The sequence below is a fragment of the Marmota monax genome, unplaced genomic scaffold (genome assembly GCF_021218885.2).
Source record: "Marmota monax isolate L192 unplaced genomic scaffold, Marmota_monax_Labrador192_F-V1.1 WCK01_AAM20220418_F8-fsc00045, whole genome shotgun sequence".
NCBI classification, from domain to species: domain Eukaryota; kingdom Metazoa; phylum Chordata; class Mammalia; order Rodentia; family Sciuridae; genus Marmota; species Marmota monax.
The window spans coordinates 4,014,138-4,031,409 of record NW_026692132.1 but is presented as its reverse complement, the minus strand read 5'-3'; the positions used below and the strand labels follow the sequence as shown (position 1 = coordinate 4,031,409).

Below are 17,272 nucleotides of genomic sequence, written 5' to 3'. Positions count from 1 at the left end.
ACATACAATATGGCATATCTATATTCCCTCTAGGGAGTGGAACTCCTTAATATCTTACTCATTTTTCCAGCCTAAAATGCAAAGAATTTTTTGGCACATGATTCTGTCTCAATGTATGATTAATACCTTAAAGCAAGAGTCATCAAACTTTTTTGTAAAAGGTCAGGTAAACAAACATTTTAGCTTTTGTAAGCCATATCATCTCTGTTTTCAAGTAGCTGGTAAAGCAAGAAGCAGCCATACATTAGTAAACAAATGAGCATAGTGTGTTCAAATAAAACTTTGTTCACAAAAATAGGCAGGAGGGGTTTAGTTCATGAACTATAATTTGTCAAGTACTTAAACAGTAGTCAATGTTTTCCATTCCATAATTTAACTACATTTTGTGTCCAAGAAGATGTGAGCGCACATGTTCATACTTAATTATGTATGATTATGTATGACAGGTCAATCTTGGATCTGATTTTGGTTGGCGGCAAGAAAGAATTCAAGACAGGTAGTATATGACTAAGGAAAACAGTCTAATGGAAACAGAGTGAGAAGAAAGGGCAATTCCATTTCCCTTGTCAATCACTTGTTAGATATGGTATATGCCCCAAGCCTGGTCAATAAGTTGAAGAATTATCTTTTGCAGGCACTTCTGAAAAAGATACAGTCCCCTTCATTCATTTTATTATTGTATCTGAATAAGACACTAGTCCTTACAACAGCCAATATGGGACAACGGAAAAGCGGCCTTAGTGTGAAGTCAGCAGGTAAGAACACAGGCTGGAACTAGAAGGAAAACTGGGCTTTGGTGATATTGCTGAGCCATTCTTTTTTATTTTTGATTTGTTTTAATTAGTTACACTGACAGTAGAATGCACTTTGATGCCTCACATATAGTGGAGTATAATTTCTCATTCTTCTGGATATACACGATGTAGAATCACACCAGTCATATAGTTATATATGTACATAGGGAATAATGTCTGATCCATTGTACCTACTATCCTTCCTACCTCCACATCCCCTCCCCCACTTCACTCCCCTCTACTTAATTAATCTAAAGTAGTAATGCTATTCTTCCCTAATACCCCTGCCATTGTGAATTAGCATCCCCATATCAGAGAAAACATTCGGTGTTTGGGTTTTGGGGATTGGTTTATTTCACTTAGCATGATATTCTCCAGCTCAATCTATTTACTGGCAAATGCCATAATTTCATTCTTCTTTAAGGCTAAGTAATATTCCATCATATATGTACATACCACATTTTTTTAATCCATTCATCTCTTCAAGGGCACCTAGATTGGTTCCATAATCTTTACCACATGTGCCTCGATAAAGCATTAATATCCAGGATATATAAAGAACTCAAAAAAACTTAACACACACACACAAAAACAAATAACTCAATCAACAAATGGGCTAAGAAACTAAACAGACACTTCACAGAAGAATAAATAGTCAATCAACAAAGATATGAAAAAATGTTCAACATCTTTAGCAATTAGAGAAATGCAAATCAAAACTAAGATTTCATCTCAGATTGGCAATTATCAAGAATACTGAGCCATTCTTGAGCCTCTGGACTTTCTCATATAAGATATTAGATTTCCTTATTGTTTAAGGCAATTTGAAAATGTTATTATTTGTATCCAAAGCATCTTAAATGTTGTAAGGGCTAAAAACCAAAAACTGTTCACAAATTCACCTGTAGTCGGTCCTATTTAACTTCAACTTTTCACACATGAAAAAAGAATGTAAGGTCCAGAAAGCCCTTAGAGATCACCTAAAACATAGGGGGAAAGTATCTTGTATCAATTAGAAGGTACTAACTTTATATACTCTATAATCTTGAAGAAAACAGTAACTTCTTTTTTGATACTGTATCTAAAATAGTCTTTCAAAATGATATTTTTTCCTCTAACTCAGGAGTTAGCAAAGTTTTTCTATAAAGGAAAAGATAGTAAATATTTCAGGTTTTGTGAGCTATATAGTTTCTGCCATTGTGGCTCAAAAGCAGCCACAGACAGTATGTAAAGAAAAGGCATGTATGTTTCAATAAAACTTCAGTTACAACAAGAGACAAGTAGGTTGGATTTGGTACACTGGCCACAGTTTGCTGGCCCCTGCTCTAAAATGGCTACTAGCAAGAATTCTCTTTCAAACAAATCAACTTTACTAGAACTCAAAAATAGCTTATTTCAAATGTATATAAATTATGAAGAAAAGTAACCAGCATTTCTTGATCATTAGATTACTCGATGTAAAAAGTTTATTTGCCTTGTTTATACACATAAATTAAAACTTAGTACAGTTGGGCACAGAAGCACACCTGTAATCCCAGCAATTCAGGAAGCAGAGGCAGAAGCATCACATGTTCAAGGCAGCCTCCACAACTTAGTGAGACCTTGTCTCAAGAAATAAAATAGGTTGGAAATGGTGATACAGCTCAGTGGTAAAGTGCCACTGGGTTCAATCCCCCAGTACTCAAGGTGGGGGATCTGATTTAGTACATGTAATTTAGAATTAAACTGTGAAAAAGTCACCAATATATTACAGAAGGAAAAAATGCAAAACTTACTCATACACAAATTTAGAATATCTATGAAGTATAACTAAGCATTTTAAGTTAGTGAATTTATAAGGATTGCTATATATAACAGCTATTTAGTGGGGGGTGAGGGGTCACTACACAACTCCCAATCCAAAAGAACCATTTCTTGAAGGAAGTTGACACTAGAGTTCTCTATTAAATGGAATGAATAAATAGTGAATCACATAGATCATTATTCTTAATAGTTTTCAGACAAAAACAACCACAACCACATATTACATGGACATTTCACTAACCCAAATCATGAATCTTTATTTTATTTTATTTTATTTTATTCAGTACCAGGGATTTAACCCAGAGATATTTAACCACTGAACCACAACCCCATCCCTTTTTATATTTTGAGACAGATCTCATTAATTGCGGAGAGCCTCACTAAGTTGATGAGCTGGCTTTGAATTTACAGTCCTCCTGCCTCAGCCTCCTGAGCTGCTGGGATTACAAGCATATGCCACCATGCCTGGCTACGAACCTTGTTTTAAAAGGACACCATGTGGTTTTTGTTGTTGTTGTTGTTTACTATTAGTCATACTCTAGAAAAAAAACAAAAAGTGAATTTCACCTTTAATCATTAGTCAAGAAAATTTGCATATGCACTTACACAAACACTTCCGAGTACAGCAAATTCTATTTCATGAATTCATTCAAATGATGAAAATGTGAGAAACGATTTAGTATTTAACATAATTAATAAACACTATTTTAGTGTTTTTACAATATAATCTTATTTTAACAAACTTTAAAATCGCAGGGGATATCAAGAATGTTTATCCTTGCATAAGAATTGGTATTTTCTATATATACAAGAATTACTAACAATTGTTAACTATGAAAAACAGGACTGGAAAAGGGGTTGGAAGCGTTGGGGAGTTTGGAGAGTGAAGAGAACTTTTAACTTTCCCTTTACATCTCTCTGGGTTTTTTTAACTTTGCCATAAAAATAAATTAATTTATAGTTGTGAACATTAAGATATACATTTAATATAAATTTTAATAAAAATACCAGGAACTTGAATGAATAGAACAGGCAGGATTTCTCTAAAACAGCCTAGAGATGGAGGAACCATCTGAGATCAGAGTGAACACCTTTAACACCAAACAGATGAACATACTCTGGCTATAGAAGTCTGAGAAGTTCCTAGAACAGCCTCTACTGATCAATAAATACCAAGAACCTTAAAGTAACCTGTAAAGGTAGAGTCTACAGCAACCCAATCCAGCTCTACTGGATCCTGTACCCAGCAATAGGATCAAGTAGTGCCCACCAGCTTTTGGTCTACAGGAGGGTCCAAACCATCCAAGAAAGGGTGACTTCCTAGACTTCCCAGGTGCACAGCAGTAACATGAACTTCTACCAGCCATACTCTAAGGGCTGAAGATGTGACTCAGTGATAGTGCTTACCTAGCATGCACAAGGCTCCAGGTATGAACCCCAGCATTACAAAAAAAAAAAAGATAAGACTATTAGCTATTCTCTACAGAGACATGTTTCATCAGTACTGCTTGGGTCTTCATAATTTTTTTTTTCAGTTGTTTTTTGTAGCACTGGGGATTGAACCCAGTGGCGCTTTACCTCTGAGCTATATTCAGAGACCATTTATTTTTTTACTTTGAGACAGGGTCCAGCTAAATTATTGAGGCTGCCCTCAAACTTGCAATCCCCCTGCCTCAGCCCTCCGTTGTAGCTGAGATTATAGGCATACACCACCACACCCAGCCAGTCCTCACAATCTTATTGGTCTTCGAGAGATAATGGTTAAAACTGGCCCTCATCTTTAAATGGTTTAAGTTAAAATTCGGTAAGTTAAAAATAAATTTAAAAAAAAAAACAATATTTCCACCATCATTCAACATTTCAGATTCTACTACTGTAGAATATGTTGTTGTTGATTATATTAAAAGACGGTGAACTGAAAGCAAAATATACAAAGACTCTCACTTCAACAGCCTGTCAAAGATAAAAATGAATATTAAAAAAGTCCAATTCTGTTGTTGGGAATGGTGAAGCAATAAACAACAACAACAACAAAAAAAAAAAAAAACCTTTGTTCCAATCCCTGAGACTACTGACAATTAGCAAGAGAGAAAGAACTGCAAAGTGTGTCATTTCTTACCATCACAAGGAAAACAATAATCAATTTAATTTCCAGTTAAGTAATCACAATTTCCAAAAAGTAGGACAGACTCAACATATTTTACCCACACCAAATAAATGACATGTCTGAACCCCTCCTACACGTTCTTCATGTGTATGGATAAAGAAGTGAACAAAACAATGTATATGACCCATGATAGCAAGAATTTAACATTTTTAAGTGTCATAATCAAATTTTGTCTCAATTCCAATGTTATTCATTCCTCACTATCATCTGCTTATTAAATTCCAAACTATAGTTTAAAAATGATTAAGAAACTGCAATCCTTTAAACAGCATACAATTTCTCAAAAGAAGTGCTCTACATTGTCATATTTTAATTATCATCTTCTCTAGAAGATATACTGGTAAAAGCAAATACTGAAAACAAAACAAAACAACCCCTCCTCAAAAAAACCCTGCAATCCTAAATATTAGTCTCTTTCCTCAAATCTAATGATGCTGTTTTGGCAAATGGTCTAAGCCATTATTTATCCAGCAAAATGAACGGGACAATTGTTCATTCTAAGCCCGTCCATCATATGAAAGAGTATTTAGTGTTCTAAAAACTGTATGCTCCGTCAACAATAGATTGCAATGTCTGTGTCCAAGTACTCGCTTATCAAATAAACCCTCATTATCTTGGACTTTTACTTTTACATCATGCCAGTCTTACACAGGACTGCTGTGGAGCTCCTAAACATGTTTTCTGTAAAATCTCAACTATATTAAAATCTATTTTTTGATGAAATTGATTTTTTAACATATTTTCAACCTCATTAATAACCACTCTTTGAGGAAAAACAAATCCTGGGGATTTTTAAAGAAAAATGACATCTGTAGCAACTGATGTGCTCCATTTAAACTGAAATAACTAACGTACTGCCCCCTTTCAAAGTTAGCTCGGGAACTGAGCTCAGAACCCGGTAAAGGAAAGGGGACTGTGATGCACTCAACTTTTCTGGTGGGGGCTGAGCTAATAAACTGGGCGGCTTAAGGGCTCAAGAAAGTTAAAGGGCTCCTAGCGCCCCGCAGCAGTAGCAGCAGCAGCAGCAGCAGGTAGAGCGGCGGCGGGAAGGCGGGCCTGGCCTCGCGGGTGCAGGCGGCGGGAGCAACTGGCGCCCCAAAGCCTGTAATGCAACAAGCTTTTTGCCACTAGGGAGGAACGCACGCTGTCTAGTAATTCAACACCCTTACTTTCAGACTGGAGGTCGGGGAGAAGTTCTGATCAATGCCTTCCCTACATGGCAAAACAGAATCCTACATGCCCTTATTATCAGTATTTTTCAAATACCCCCATGGACGTGCTGGCCCAAGCCCGCGGCCCAGTCCGACCTCCCCGGGTCTGGGGGTGCGAGGCCGACGCTAAGGGCGGATCCCACGCCGCGCCCGGAGGAGAAACGCGCGGCTGCCGGGGACTTCGGCCCGAACTGGGCACTGTGGGGCCGCGGCCCGCCACGACTCGGCCGGGCCTCGCGGCTCCCGCCCGCTCCGGGAGCGGCCTGGCTGGGTCGACAAGGCGGCGGCGCCTCGGCCCGCGGGGCGCGAGCTAAGGCGCGCCAGGCCCGGGCGCCGGCGCCACCGCCGGGCAGCAAGGGCCCCGCAACTTCTCGCCGTCACCTCAACGTCTGCGGCGAAGCCCGGGAGAGGAAAGGGAGGGTGCCGGTGGCTTACCCGAGAGCGAGCGGTTCCTGCCCGCGCGCCGACTGGCTGGGGCGCTGCGCAGCGGCGCCAGGCGTTGGGGCTGCGGCAGGGAGGGAGAGGTGGTGGTGAGAGCGCCGGGCAGCTGGAGAGAAGAGGCGCCGCCGACACCGCAGACAGCTCCGCAATATGGCCGCCCGGCGCCTCCTCGGGGGAAAGGCGGGGCTGCCCCGCGCCCCCCGCCTCCCCCTCCCGGCCAGCGGGCCTCGCGCGGCGGCCTGAGCGCCAACCCAGCGGCAGCCGTGAGGGCCGCCCCGCCCGGGGCCTTTCCTTCGCAAGCCGCGGTCTGAGGCAGCCAAGGCGGGAAAGAGGCTGCGGGCCCGGGGTCCCTGGGGAATCTGGGCACACGTCAAGAGGGGCAAATCCTTGCAGAAAGCCCCGGGCGTGAGAGAAGCCTGCAGCAAAGGGTAGAGGAGCCGCCCAGCTTGGAGTGCGCCCGCCGCCTCCCCCGCGAGTGGAAACTTGAAACTCCCGCTGTTGCCAGCGAACTCACTGAGGGCGTTTCCAGCGCCCCCGGGGAGGCGTTCTTCCCAGGGGGAATCCGGCAGCCGGTGGAGCGCGTTACTTGGCCGCTCTGCTTGAAAATCCTGGAGTAGGAGACAGAAATGGGCCTACCTGAGAGGAACTTGTCTTTGCAAAAAATAACGTTTAAATTATTTTGGTAGGTTTTAACCTACTGGAAAAGCTTGCTTTTTTTCGGAGGCAAGTTGTAAATTCACCCAAAACCTCAGTGGATATGACACCAATCAGAAGTGCGAGTTTTGATCCAAGCCAGGATGTGTGATCATTTTTATTATCAATGACATTCCTTGGCCCTTAAAAGGAGCGGGTTGAGAAGAAAAAGTTGGAAGTAGAAACTCAAAAGAGCAGCTAAAGCTAAATTATTTAGGTTTGGAGAGAGCCTTAACTCTAGTCCACTCATTTCAGTTAGTAACAGACTACATAGAGCCTCTTCTCACTTCTGGAACAGTGTTATACTCTCCAAGCTGCCTCCCTTCAGTATTTCCACTGGGATTCAGAGTAAAACGTGCTACAGCAAGTGCACAGAATCAGATTAGCCTGGCTTAACCGGTTTGCAATGCTTTAGTTTATCTTTTGTAAATAAACCTTAAATTCCAATAAAACTCAAGAGTGTATTTAACTTTTATAGGACAAGTAATTCATATCCTTCCTGCCTTTGCATTTGCCTTCATTGAGACAGTAGCTTTTCCAGGAACTCTCTCCAGATCACTTTCACTAAGTTTCCTCTTCAGTGAGTTTCCACCATTGCCCTTTGGAGACCTTTCTGAACAATTAAAAGCCCCAAGAGACTCCAGGGTTACACTCAAAGGCCTTTAGATTGCAAATTCCTCCAGAATGGGAACCAGGTGTGTGCTTTGTAATCAAACAGGTTTATGTGGTTCTTAGAGACCACCAAAAGATAACTCCTTTGTCTCCGGAGACTCAAAAATTATCTAGGTAATTGTTCAGCCTTCTACATCAGGTTACACGCATTAAGATGGTCAAAGTATTATGAAAATTCGTAAGTAGTACACCAATCAAAAGTCTGTAACACCCTTTTGCAACTGAAAATGAAGGATTCACTCTCGTTGGGCATGTATCAGGTACAAGTGAGAAAAGCTTTCACAGGACTCTTAATGATTATAACAACCCTGTGTTTGGGATGAAAACTAGTGTCAACTTTTAAAAAATAAATGAATAAAGAGATCCTCAAAAGCATTAAGTAATTTATCCAAAGTAAACCTGCTAGGAAGTGGCTGAACTATGACCAAACCCAAATAAATATTTGCATCCAAAGACTTGATTTTCTTCTGTCCTCTGTAACAGCAAATAGAACAGAAGTTGTAACATTTCAGTTGATGATGGTATTAGTAAATATTCAAGGCTGGTGAGATAAAAATGGTAATCTCAGACAGTGTGAGTGGGAATGTAAACTGAAATAACCTCTTTAGAAAGCAATTTGGCATTGTGATTCAATCTTTAAGTAAATTCATAAATCTTACCACCCACAATCCCATGTCTGGGATTCTTCCAGAAATAATCTGAAGTAGAGCAAAAACTTTAATTCATAAATTCCATATCACAATATTTTATAAGATCAAAAATATATGGAAACTAAGTTTCTAAATAGCTGGATTTACTCTATAGCATTTTAAGTAACAATTTTAAATATGAATGTATATAACAACATGGCAACATTTTAAGTGGGGGAAAAATAAATTATGAAACTATGCATGCATTATGACCACCATTATGTTCAAAAATTCATGAAGTATCAGCAAAAAGAAAACTTGAACCTCATAGTTGTCTTTGGGTGATGTTTCTATGGGCATTTTTATTTCCTATTTCCATCTCTTTTTTTTCTGCATTTTATAGTGTTAAAAATATTTTTATCTGATTACACAAAAGCAACAAAGCCACTCTTTTCTAATAATAATTGTGGTGAACTGAGCTAGTGGAATTTTATGGTCAAGATCATGTTTACCATGGATTCAGATGTCATCTACACACATCATTATTGTTCTGTACTGTTCCTTATATCAAGTATATGCACTTTTAATGAAATATTGGAGATTTAATTGACAATTATCTTTCCCGTTGTCATTCTAACAGTTCAAATTTCAAAGTGGAAAAGAATCACATTTGCTAAAACTATTGTGTTTCAGAAAAAAAAATCTGGTATTAATCAGTAATTACAAGAAGTCTACTTATGAAGCCCATAATATGTTTTTAAAAGAAAGACTCAAATCAGTCTATTAAATATGTCTGTTATAATCCTGTTTGTACTTCACCACAATATATTGGTTTATTCTGAATTCTGGAATTCCACTGATAGTTATAAAAGCATTTGCCTCCAGGCTGGGATTGTGGCTAAGTGGTAGAGTGCTTGCCTAGCATGCATGAGGCACTAGGTTCGAGCCTCAGCAGCACATAAAATGTAAAATAAAGATACTGTGTCCAGCTAAAACTAAAAAGTAAACTTTAAGGAAAAAACAAAAAAGCATTTGCCTCACCAGCACATATAAAAGTATTCCTTGAAGGCTGGAGATATACTCAATGGTAGAGCACTTGCCTAGCATTCTCAAGGCCCTAGGTCCAATGCCCAGCACACACACCATTCCTCCAAGGAAAAAAAAAAAAATATATATATATATATATATATATATATATATATATATATATATTTCATTTTTGCAAGAATGGTTTATAAATGGAAGGTTTTTGACCTAGCACAAACATTGGTTTGCAGGCCCCTTGTTAGTTTGAATAAGACTGGGTTCCTGTCCTCTTGTACAGTAATTGGAAATACAAACATTGCTGTCAATCTAGCTATAGTGAAGTCAGATACAGAGCATCCAGGAAGATAGAAAAAAAAGGGCAATTAACTGCCTAGAGAAGAGAATACCACAGCACGGGAGGTGATAAGAGGAAGGCATGTTAGAAAGTTCCATGAGAGGAGAAGCTGAGGAAAGGCAACCAGCCTTGGACACTGAGTAATAAGATGAAGTTGATGCTTGGTTGTAAGTGTGTTATTTCCAGAGGTTCCAGAGAGGTAAGTTGAGATCCATTTGGGCAGTGCAGAATTTGCCCTTCAACCTTGAGGAAAAAGGATGAGGTATTAATTAACACCATAGAGGTATTAATGAATAGTTTATATTTTTAGTAAGTAACTGGCATCCAGCTGGAATTCTTGATTCAAGGACAATGAGAGTAGATAGTGAGGTCATCAGGGACACCTCAGGTAGATAGCTTGGCTACAAAAGCCCATGCAAGAGAAAATGAGGTCTGAACTTGGGAGGTTGAAGGTGAAGAAAAGAGAGAGTCTGTTAAAATATTTGGAGATAGACTTTGTACTATAGAAGGAGAAGTGGAAATGATTTCAGGGTTTACAGTGGGTTTCAGTAAGGTAAACACGGAGTATGTACAGAACAGAGGGGAACTGAAGAGATCAAGATAGGCAGGTGGGGGGCTGGGGTTGTAGCTCAGTGGTAGTGAACTTTCTTAGCACGTGTGAGGCACTGGGTTTGATTCTCAGCACTACTACAAATAAATAAAAAAAAAGTTATATCAACAACTTTAATTTCTTTAAAAAAAAAGGCGGTGGGGAACATGCTGACTTTAAGTGTATATGGATAATCTAGGGATAAATGTATATGTGCAGTGGCTGTAAATCCATGAACTGTAAGAACTATGGCAAATGAGACATCCTATAAATACTCATTAAATAAACAAACATAGGTAACATGCTAAAATGGGTTTTTCTTTTGTACCTATTTCTTTTTTTTTAATACATTTATTTTATTTATTTTTATGTGGTGCTAAGGATTGAACCCAGGTCCTCGAACGTGCTAGGCAAGCATTCTACCGCTGAGCCACAACCTCAGCCCCTGTCTGTACCTGTTTCTTTGGAAAATACAGTTTTGTATAAGCCAAGGTTCTTTAAACAGTGTTAGATATTAAATTAGTCTAAAGCATCTTAATATACTAAAATGTTTTTCCATCAAAAATTATACACTAAGCAGGGCACAGTGGTGCAAGCCTATAATCCCAGCAGCTACGGAGGCTGAGGCAGAGGTTTACAAGTTCAAAGCCAGTCTCAGCAACAACAAGGCACTAAGCAATTCAGTAAGACCCTGTCTCTAAATAAAAATACAAAATAGGGCTGAAGATATGGCTTAGTGGTCGAGTGCCCCTGAGTTCAATCCCTGGTACCCCCCAAAAAAAATTGCTATAACAAGGCAAAATTACAACTATTTTTAAAAACTTTTATACATAGAAAGAAATGCAAGAGAATTTTCCATTAGAAACCAGGATATTTTATACTATGCATATTATCTTGAACATTTAAGTACATATTCACATTATGTTCATAATAGCCCTCAGTAAAATTAGACAAAGTCAATACAACTATCTTATCATTTACTTTGTATGCCTAGTAAACCATACACATTTAATTGCTGATATAAGCTATAAAATTTCAGTACAGTCAATAGAGATCTTTTGGCTAATGTACTTAACCCAAGTCAGGAAACCACAGGTTTATTCCTACTTTTATTCTCTCCCTATCTAGGTTCAGATTAGATAAGCACATAATTCATGTGTCCACAGATATGACCATATTAGTCTTCAACAAAGATAGAGTAAAAGTTATGACTTAATGTTAGAGTCTGTAAACAAGTCAAAAATAACACCTGGCGTTTTGCCAGGGGAATGTTAGAGTTCGTAAACAAGTCTGAATGGTGCCTGGCAAAATGCCAGAGGGAGTGGTTTGAGAAGTAACAAAAGCGAGCTATTAAGTGTGGAGATTCCTTATTGGTTGACTGATGTATCTAGTTTATGCTAATTAGATAAGCTCTGTGGAATGTATAAATACTGCTCCTGTCCTGCAATAAACGGCTCCTACTCCTGCTGTATCAACATACACAAGTTCCTCGTCACCCCCCGGTTATTCTGCTGCAGCCGGACTGCGGCAGATGGTGGCCCGTTACGGGGAGCCCCGGGACACTCGGGGGTAAGTGACGAAAAAAAGCTGCCCGTCCATAGATAGGACGGGAGCAAATCTGCTCGTCCCTAGGCAGATAGGGCGAGAGGAAAAATGACCATTTCGAGAAAATGGAGAAGATTGATACAGTATGTTTGTATCTTGTTTTGTCTCAGTGTATTGTATTGTCTTTGTGATGAAAATATGGAAGGGGTGAGAAGTAAATTACTAAGGGAAGAAGACACCCCAGTGGAACCAAGAATAGTTAGGGCATGTGTTGATAAGAGCCCAGGAACTCTAGTCAGAAAGAAAAAGAAAGTTCAGAAGAAGAAAGATTATCAGGAAAAAAGTTGCAGCAAAAGGCTATTACTGAATACTTTTCATTACCGGAGGGTGCATGAATTGGTGCTGCGGCTGCCACGTGTGCGAGCTGGTCACAGCGCAGCAAGGATTTTCCAAGAGGCGGCGGCGACTGGCCCTTCCCCGCCTCCTGGCCCGGGAGCTGGCTCTTCCACTGCCGCGAGCCCAAATCTAGACCTGACCTGGAGGCACAGTCTCGCAGGCTCCCTGTGCCCAGTAGCAGTTTGAGTCTGGGACACTGCCCAGGGCCATCTGGGGCTGCCCAGGACACTACAGCCGGCAAAAGACGCTACTGGTGTCCCTGATGTTTGGTCATTTTCAATGCCAGTAACTAAGCTACAATGGTTCTCCCACACTTGGAAGCTAATGAACAATAAACACTATTAAGGCTTATTTCAAATGTAAAAAACCTTGAGATAATGTACTAAATTGTTCAGAAGGTTGTTTTCTTAGTGCCTGCTGGAATACTACAGGATTTTCTTTAGCCATCCACAGTTCCTGCCTTTGTCCCAGTGCCGGTGAAGACCAAGGTGGAAGAATTTCCAGTGTTGCTGAGAACCGGAGGAGACTTCGGATTAAGCTAGTTGCCTGCAGAACTTACCTGGACTGTGATTTAAGCTAGCTGCCTGCAGAACTTACCTGGACTGTGATTTACCTGGACTGTGAGTTAATCTATTGAGACACTGCTTTACCTGGACTGAGACAACAAACTGTAATCTATAACAAATTGAAACTCGGTATCTTTGCTAACGGTGTCATTGCTGGTATAATTTTTCCAAGGGCTTCTTGCATGGAGCCATCAATTGGCTTGGTATTGTGGCATTTTGTATCCTCCCTTTCTGTTTGTAGCAGGTTATTTATGGTGTTTCTGTAAAAACCACTATGGTCGTTATTTAAATTAAACAAAAGGGGGAAATGTTAGAGTCTGTAAACAAGTCAAAAATAACACCTGGCGTTTTGCCAGGGGAATGTTAGAGTTCGTAAACAAGTCTGAATGGTGCCTGGCAAAATGCCAGAGGGAGTGGTTTGAGAAGTAACAAAAGCGAGCTATTAAGTGTGGAGATTCCTTATTGGTTGACTGATGTATCTAGTTTATGCTAATTAGATAAGCTCTGTGGAATGTATAAATACTGCTCCTGTCCTGCAATAAACGGCTCCTACTCCTGCTGTATCAAGTACACAAGTTATTCGTCATCCCCCGGCTAGTTTGCTGCAGCCGGACTGCGGCAACTTAATTCTGTTTACATAATAAAGACAGTTTCATTTGTAAAAAAAAAATAGCAGTAAAATTTCAGAAGTATGTAATAAGCAAAGCAGAGACAGACTCAATAAGGGAATCTTATTAAACTAGTTTTTATTCCCAGTTCTTTCCAACAATTTACAAAATGACAATGAAAGATTTTATGGACTATTCTGTAACATACTTACAAGCAGTGTTAAAAGAGAGAATGTTACCTATATTTTACCTTTCCCACATATTGTTAAAAAACATCATAGATTTTCAGGACGAGAAGACAACCTCAAAGAGCATTGAATCACCTCTCCAACATTGCTACCAAATGACCGGCTCATCAACAGTAGCTTTCTGTGACAAACTGAGAACTCTAGGAGAAAAAAGTCTGTGTATATGTGCGCTCCTGCCTGCACTCCCACTTTTATTAGTCTTCTCATCGAGTAAATAAGGGAGCTGGACTATACCAGCTGTAAGTTTTCTTCAAGCTCTAAAATTCTTCACCTATCAAATTTAAATGTAAAATATTTGATTCTCATACAGAGCAATGTGGAATTTGTAGAATTCATTATATATTTTATAACACAGGCAGGAGATAGAAAAAGAGGGAGAACTTCCAAATTCATTCTATGAGGCCAATATCACCCTGATTCCCAAACCAGATAAAGACACCTCAAAGAAAGAAAACTACACACCAATATCCCTAATGAATTTAGATGCAAAAATCCTCAATAAAATTCTGGCAAATTGGATACAAAAACATATCAAAAAGATCCTGCACCATGATCAAGTAGGATTCATCCCTGGGATGCAAGGCTGGTTCAATATATGGAAATCAATAAACGTTATTCACCACATCAATAGACTTAAAGATAAGAACCATATGATCATCTCGATAGACACAGAAAAAGCATTTGACAAAGTACAGCATCCCTTTATGTTCAAAACACTAGAAAAACTAGGGATAACAGGAACTTACCTCAACATTGTAAAAGCTATATATGCTAAGCCTCAGGCTAGCATCATTCTAAGTGGAGAAAAACTGAAGGCATTCCCTCTAAAATCTGGAAAAAGACAGGGATGCCCTCTCTCACCACTTCTATTCAATATAGTTCTCAAAATACTGGCCAGAGCAATTAGACAGACAAAAGAAATTAAAGGCATTAAGATAGGAAAAGAAGAACTTAAATTATCACTATTTGCGGATGATATGATCCTATACCTAGAAGACCCAAAAGGGTTTACAAAGAAACTACTAGAGCTAATAAATGAATTCAGCAAAGTAGCAGGATATAAAATCAACATGCATAAATCAAAGGCATTCCTGTATATTAGCGACAAATTTTCTGAATTGGAAATGAGGAAAACCACCCCATTCACAATATCCTCAAAAAAACATAAAATACTTGGGAATCAACCTAACAAAAGAGGTGAAAGATTTATACAATGAAAACTACAGAACCCTAAAGAGAGAAATAGAAGAAGATCTTAGAAGATGGAAAAATATACCCTGTTCATGGATAGGCAGAACTAACATCATCAAAATGGCGATATTACCAAAAGTTCTCTATAGGTTCAATGCAATGCCAATCAAAATCCCAACGGCATTTCTTGTAGAAATAGATAAAGAAACCATGAAATTCATATGGAAAAATAAAAGACCCAGAATAGCAAAAGCAATTCTAAGCAGGAAGTGTGAATCAGGAGGTATATCGATACCAGATTTCAAACTGTACTACAGAGCAATAGTAACAAAAACAGCATGGTACTGGTACCAAAACAGGCGGGTGGACCAATGGTACAGAATAGAGGACACAGAAACCGATCCACAAAATTACAACTATCTTATATTCGATAAAGGGGCTAAAAGCATGCAATGGAGGAAGGATAGCATCTTCAACAAATGGTGCTGGGAAAACTGGAAATCCATATGCAACAAAATGAAACTGAATCCCTTTCTCTCGCCATGCACAAAAGTTAACTCAAAATGGATCAAGGAGCTTGATATCAAATCAGAGACGCGCCGTCTGATAGAAGAAAAAGTTGGCTCCGATCTACATATTGTTGGGTCGGGCTCCAAATTCCTTAATAGGACACCCATAGCACAAGAGTTACAAACAAGAATCAACAAATGGGACTTACTCAAACTAAAAAGTTTTTTCTCAGCAAGAGAAACAATAAGAGAGGTAAATAGGGAACCTACATCCTGGGAACAAATCTTTACTCCTCACACTTCACATAGAGCCCTAATATCCAGAGTATACAAAGAACTCAAAAAATTAAGCAATAAGAAAACAAATAACCTAATCAACAAATGGCCCAAGGACCTGAACAGACACTTCTCAGAGGAGGATATACAATCAATCAACAAGTACATGAAAAAATGCTCACCATCTCTAGCAGTCAGAGAAATGCAAATCAAAACCACCCTAAGATACCATCTCACTCCAGTAAGATTGGCAGCCATTATGAAGTCAAACAACAACAAGTGCTGGAGAGGATGTGGGGAAAAGGGTGCACTTGTATATTGCTGGTGGGACTGCAAATTGGTGCGGCCAATTTGGAAAGCAGTACGGAGATTCCTGGGAAAGCTGGGAATGGAACCACCATTTGACCCAGCTATTGCCCTTCTCAGACTATTCCCTGAAGACCTTAAAAGAGCATACTATAGGGATACTGCTACATAGATGTTCATAGCAGCACAATTCACAATAGCTAGACTGTGGAACCAACTTAGATGCCCTTCACTAGATGAATGGATTAAAAAATGTGGCATTTATACACAATGGAGTATTACTCAGCACTAAAAAATGACAAAATCATGGAATTTGCAGGGAAATGGATGGCATTAGAGAAGATTATGCTAAGTGAAGCTAGCCAATCCCTAAAAAACAAATGCCAAATGTCTTCTTTGATATAAGGAGAGCAACTAAAAACAGAGCAGGGAGGAAGAGCATGAGAAAAAGATTAACATTAAACAGGGACGAGAGGTGGGAGGGAAAGAAAGAGAGAAGGGAAATTGCATGGAAATGGAAGGAGACCCTCATTGTTATACAAAATTACATATAAGAGGATGTGAGGGGAAAGGGGAAAAAAATCAAGGGAGAGAAATGAATTACAGTAGATGAGGTAGAGAGAGAAGATGGGAGGGGAGGGGAGGGGGGATAGTAGAGGATAGGAAAGATAACAGAATACAACAGTCACTAGTATGGCAATATGCAAAAACGTGGATGTGTAACCGATGTGATTCTGCAATCTGTACACGGGGTAAAAATGGGAGTTCATAACCCACTTGAATCAAATGTATGAAATATGATATGTCAAGAGCTTTGTAATGTTTTGAACAACCAATAAAAAAAAATATAATGGAACTAGACCATATATAATGGTACTGTGAAACCAGCTGAGGTTTATGATCACACTTCTTTTGTAATTTTTAATTTTTTTAAATCTTTTTTGTGGTGCTGGGGATTGAACCCAGGGTTTTGTGCATATAAGGCAAGCACTCTACCAACTGAGTTATATCCCCTGCCCTTATGATCATATTGCAATCAAAAGTATATATTAGGGCTTGAGACAACAAAAAATGTATTCTTTTTGACTGATTTAAATTCACTCATTCATTCACTTAACCTGTGACTCAGTTTCAGACTTTGTGCTAGGTGCTAGGTATATAAAATAAGCAGGTCTACTTCTCCCTCAAGAAATTCAATTTCATGAGCAGAAAATTACAAAATCATGTCCAAAATGCTGTAACTGATT

The 17,272-nt window shown here is 39.2% G+C and overlaps 1 protein-coding gene across 2 annotated transcripts in view; it reads right to left on the bottom strand.

Annotated features, from left to right (window-relative positions):
• The window catches only part of Rdx (radixin), an 87,991-nt gene extending 81,406 nt beyond the window's left edge, over window positions 1-6,585 (bottom strand). Inside the window, exon 1 of one of the 2 annotated variants that reach the window (XM_058586481.1) lies at window positions 6,411-6,585. The gene's annotated coding sequence lies outside the window, so the exon portion shown is untranslated. The remainder of the gene's footprint in view (window positions 1-6,410) is intronic. The other variant, XM_046466181.2, reaches the window with a different exon arrangement.
• Window positions 6,586-17,272: the final 10,687 nt, after the last annotated feature.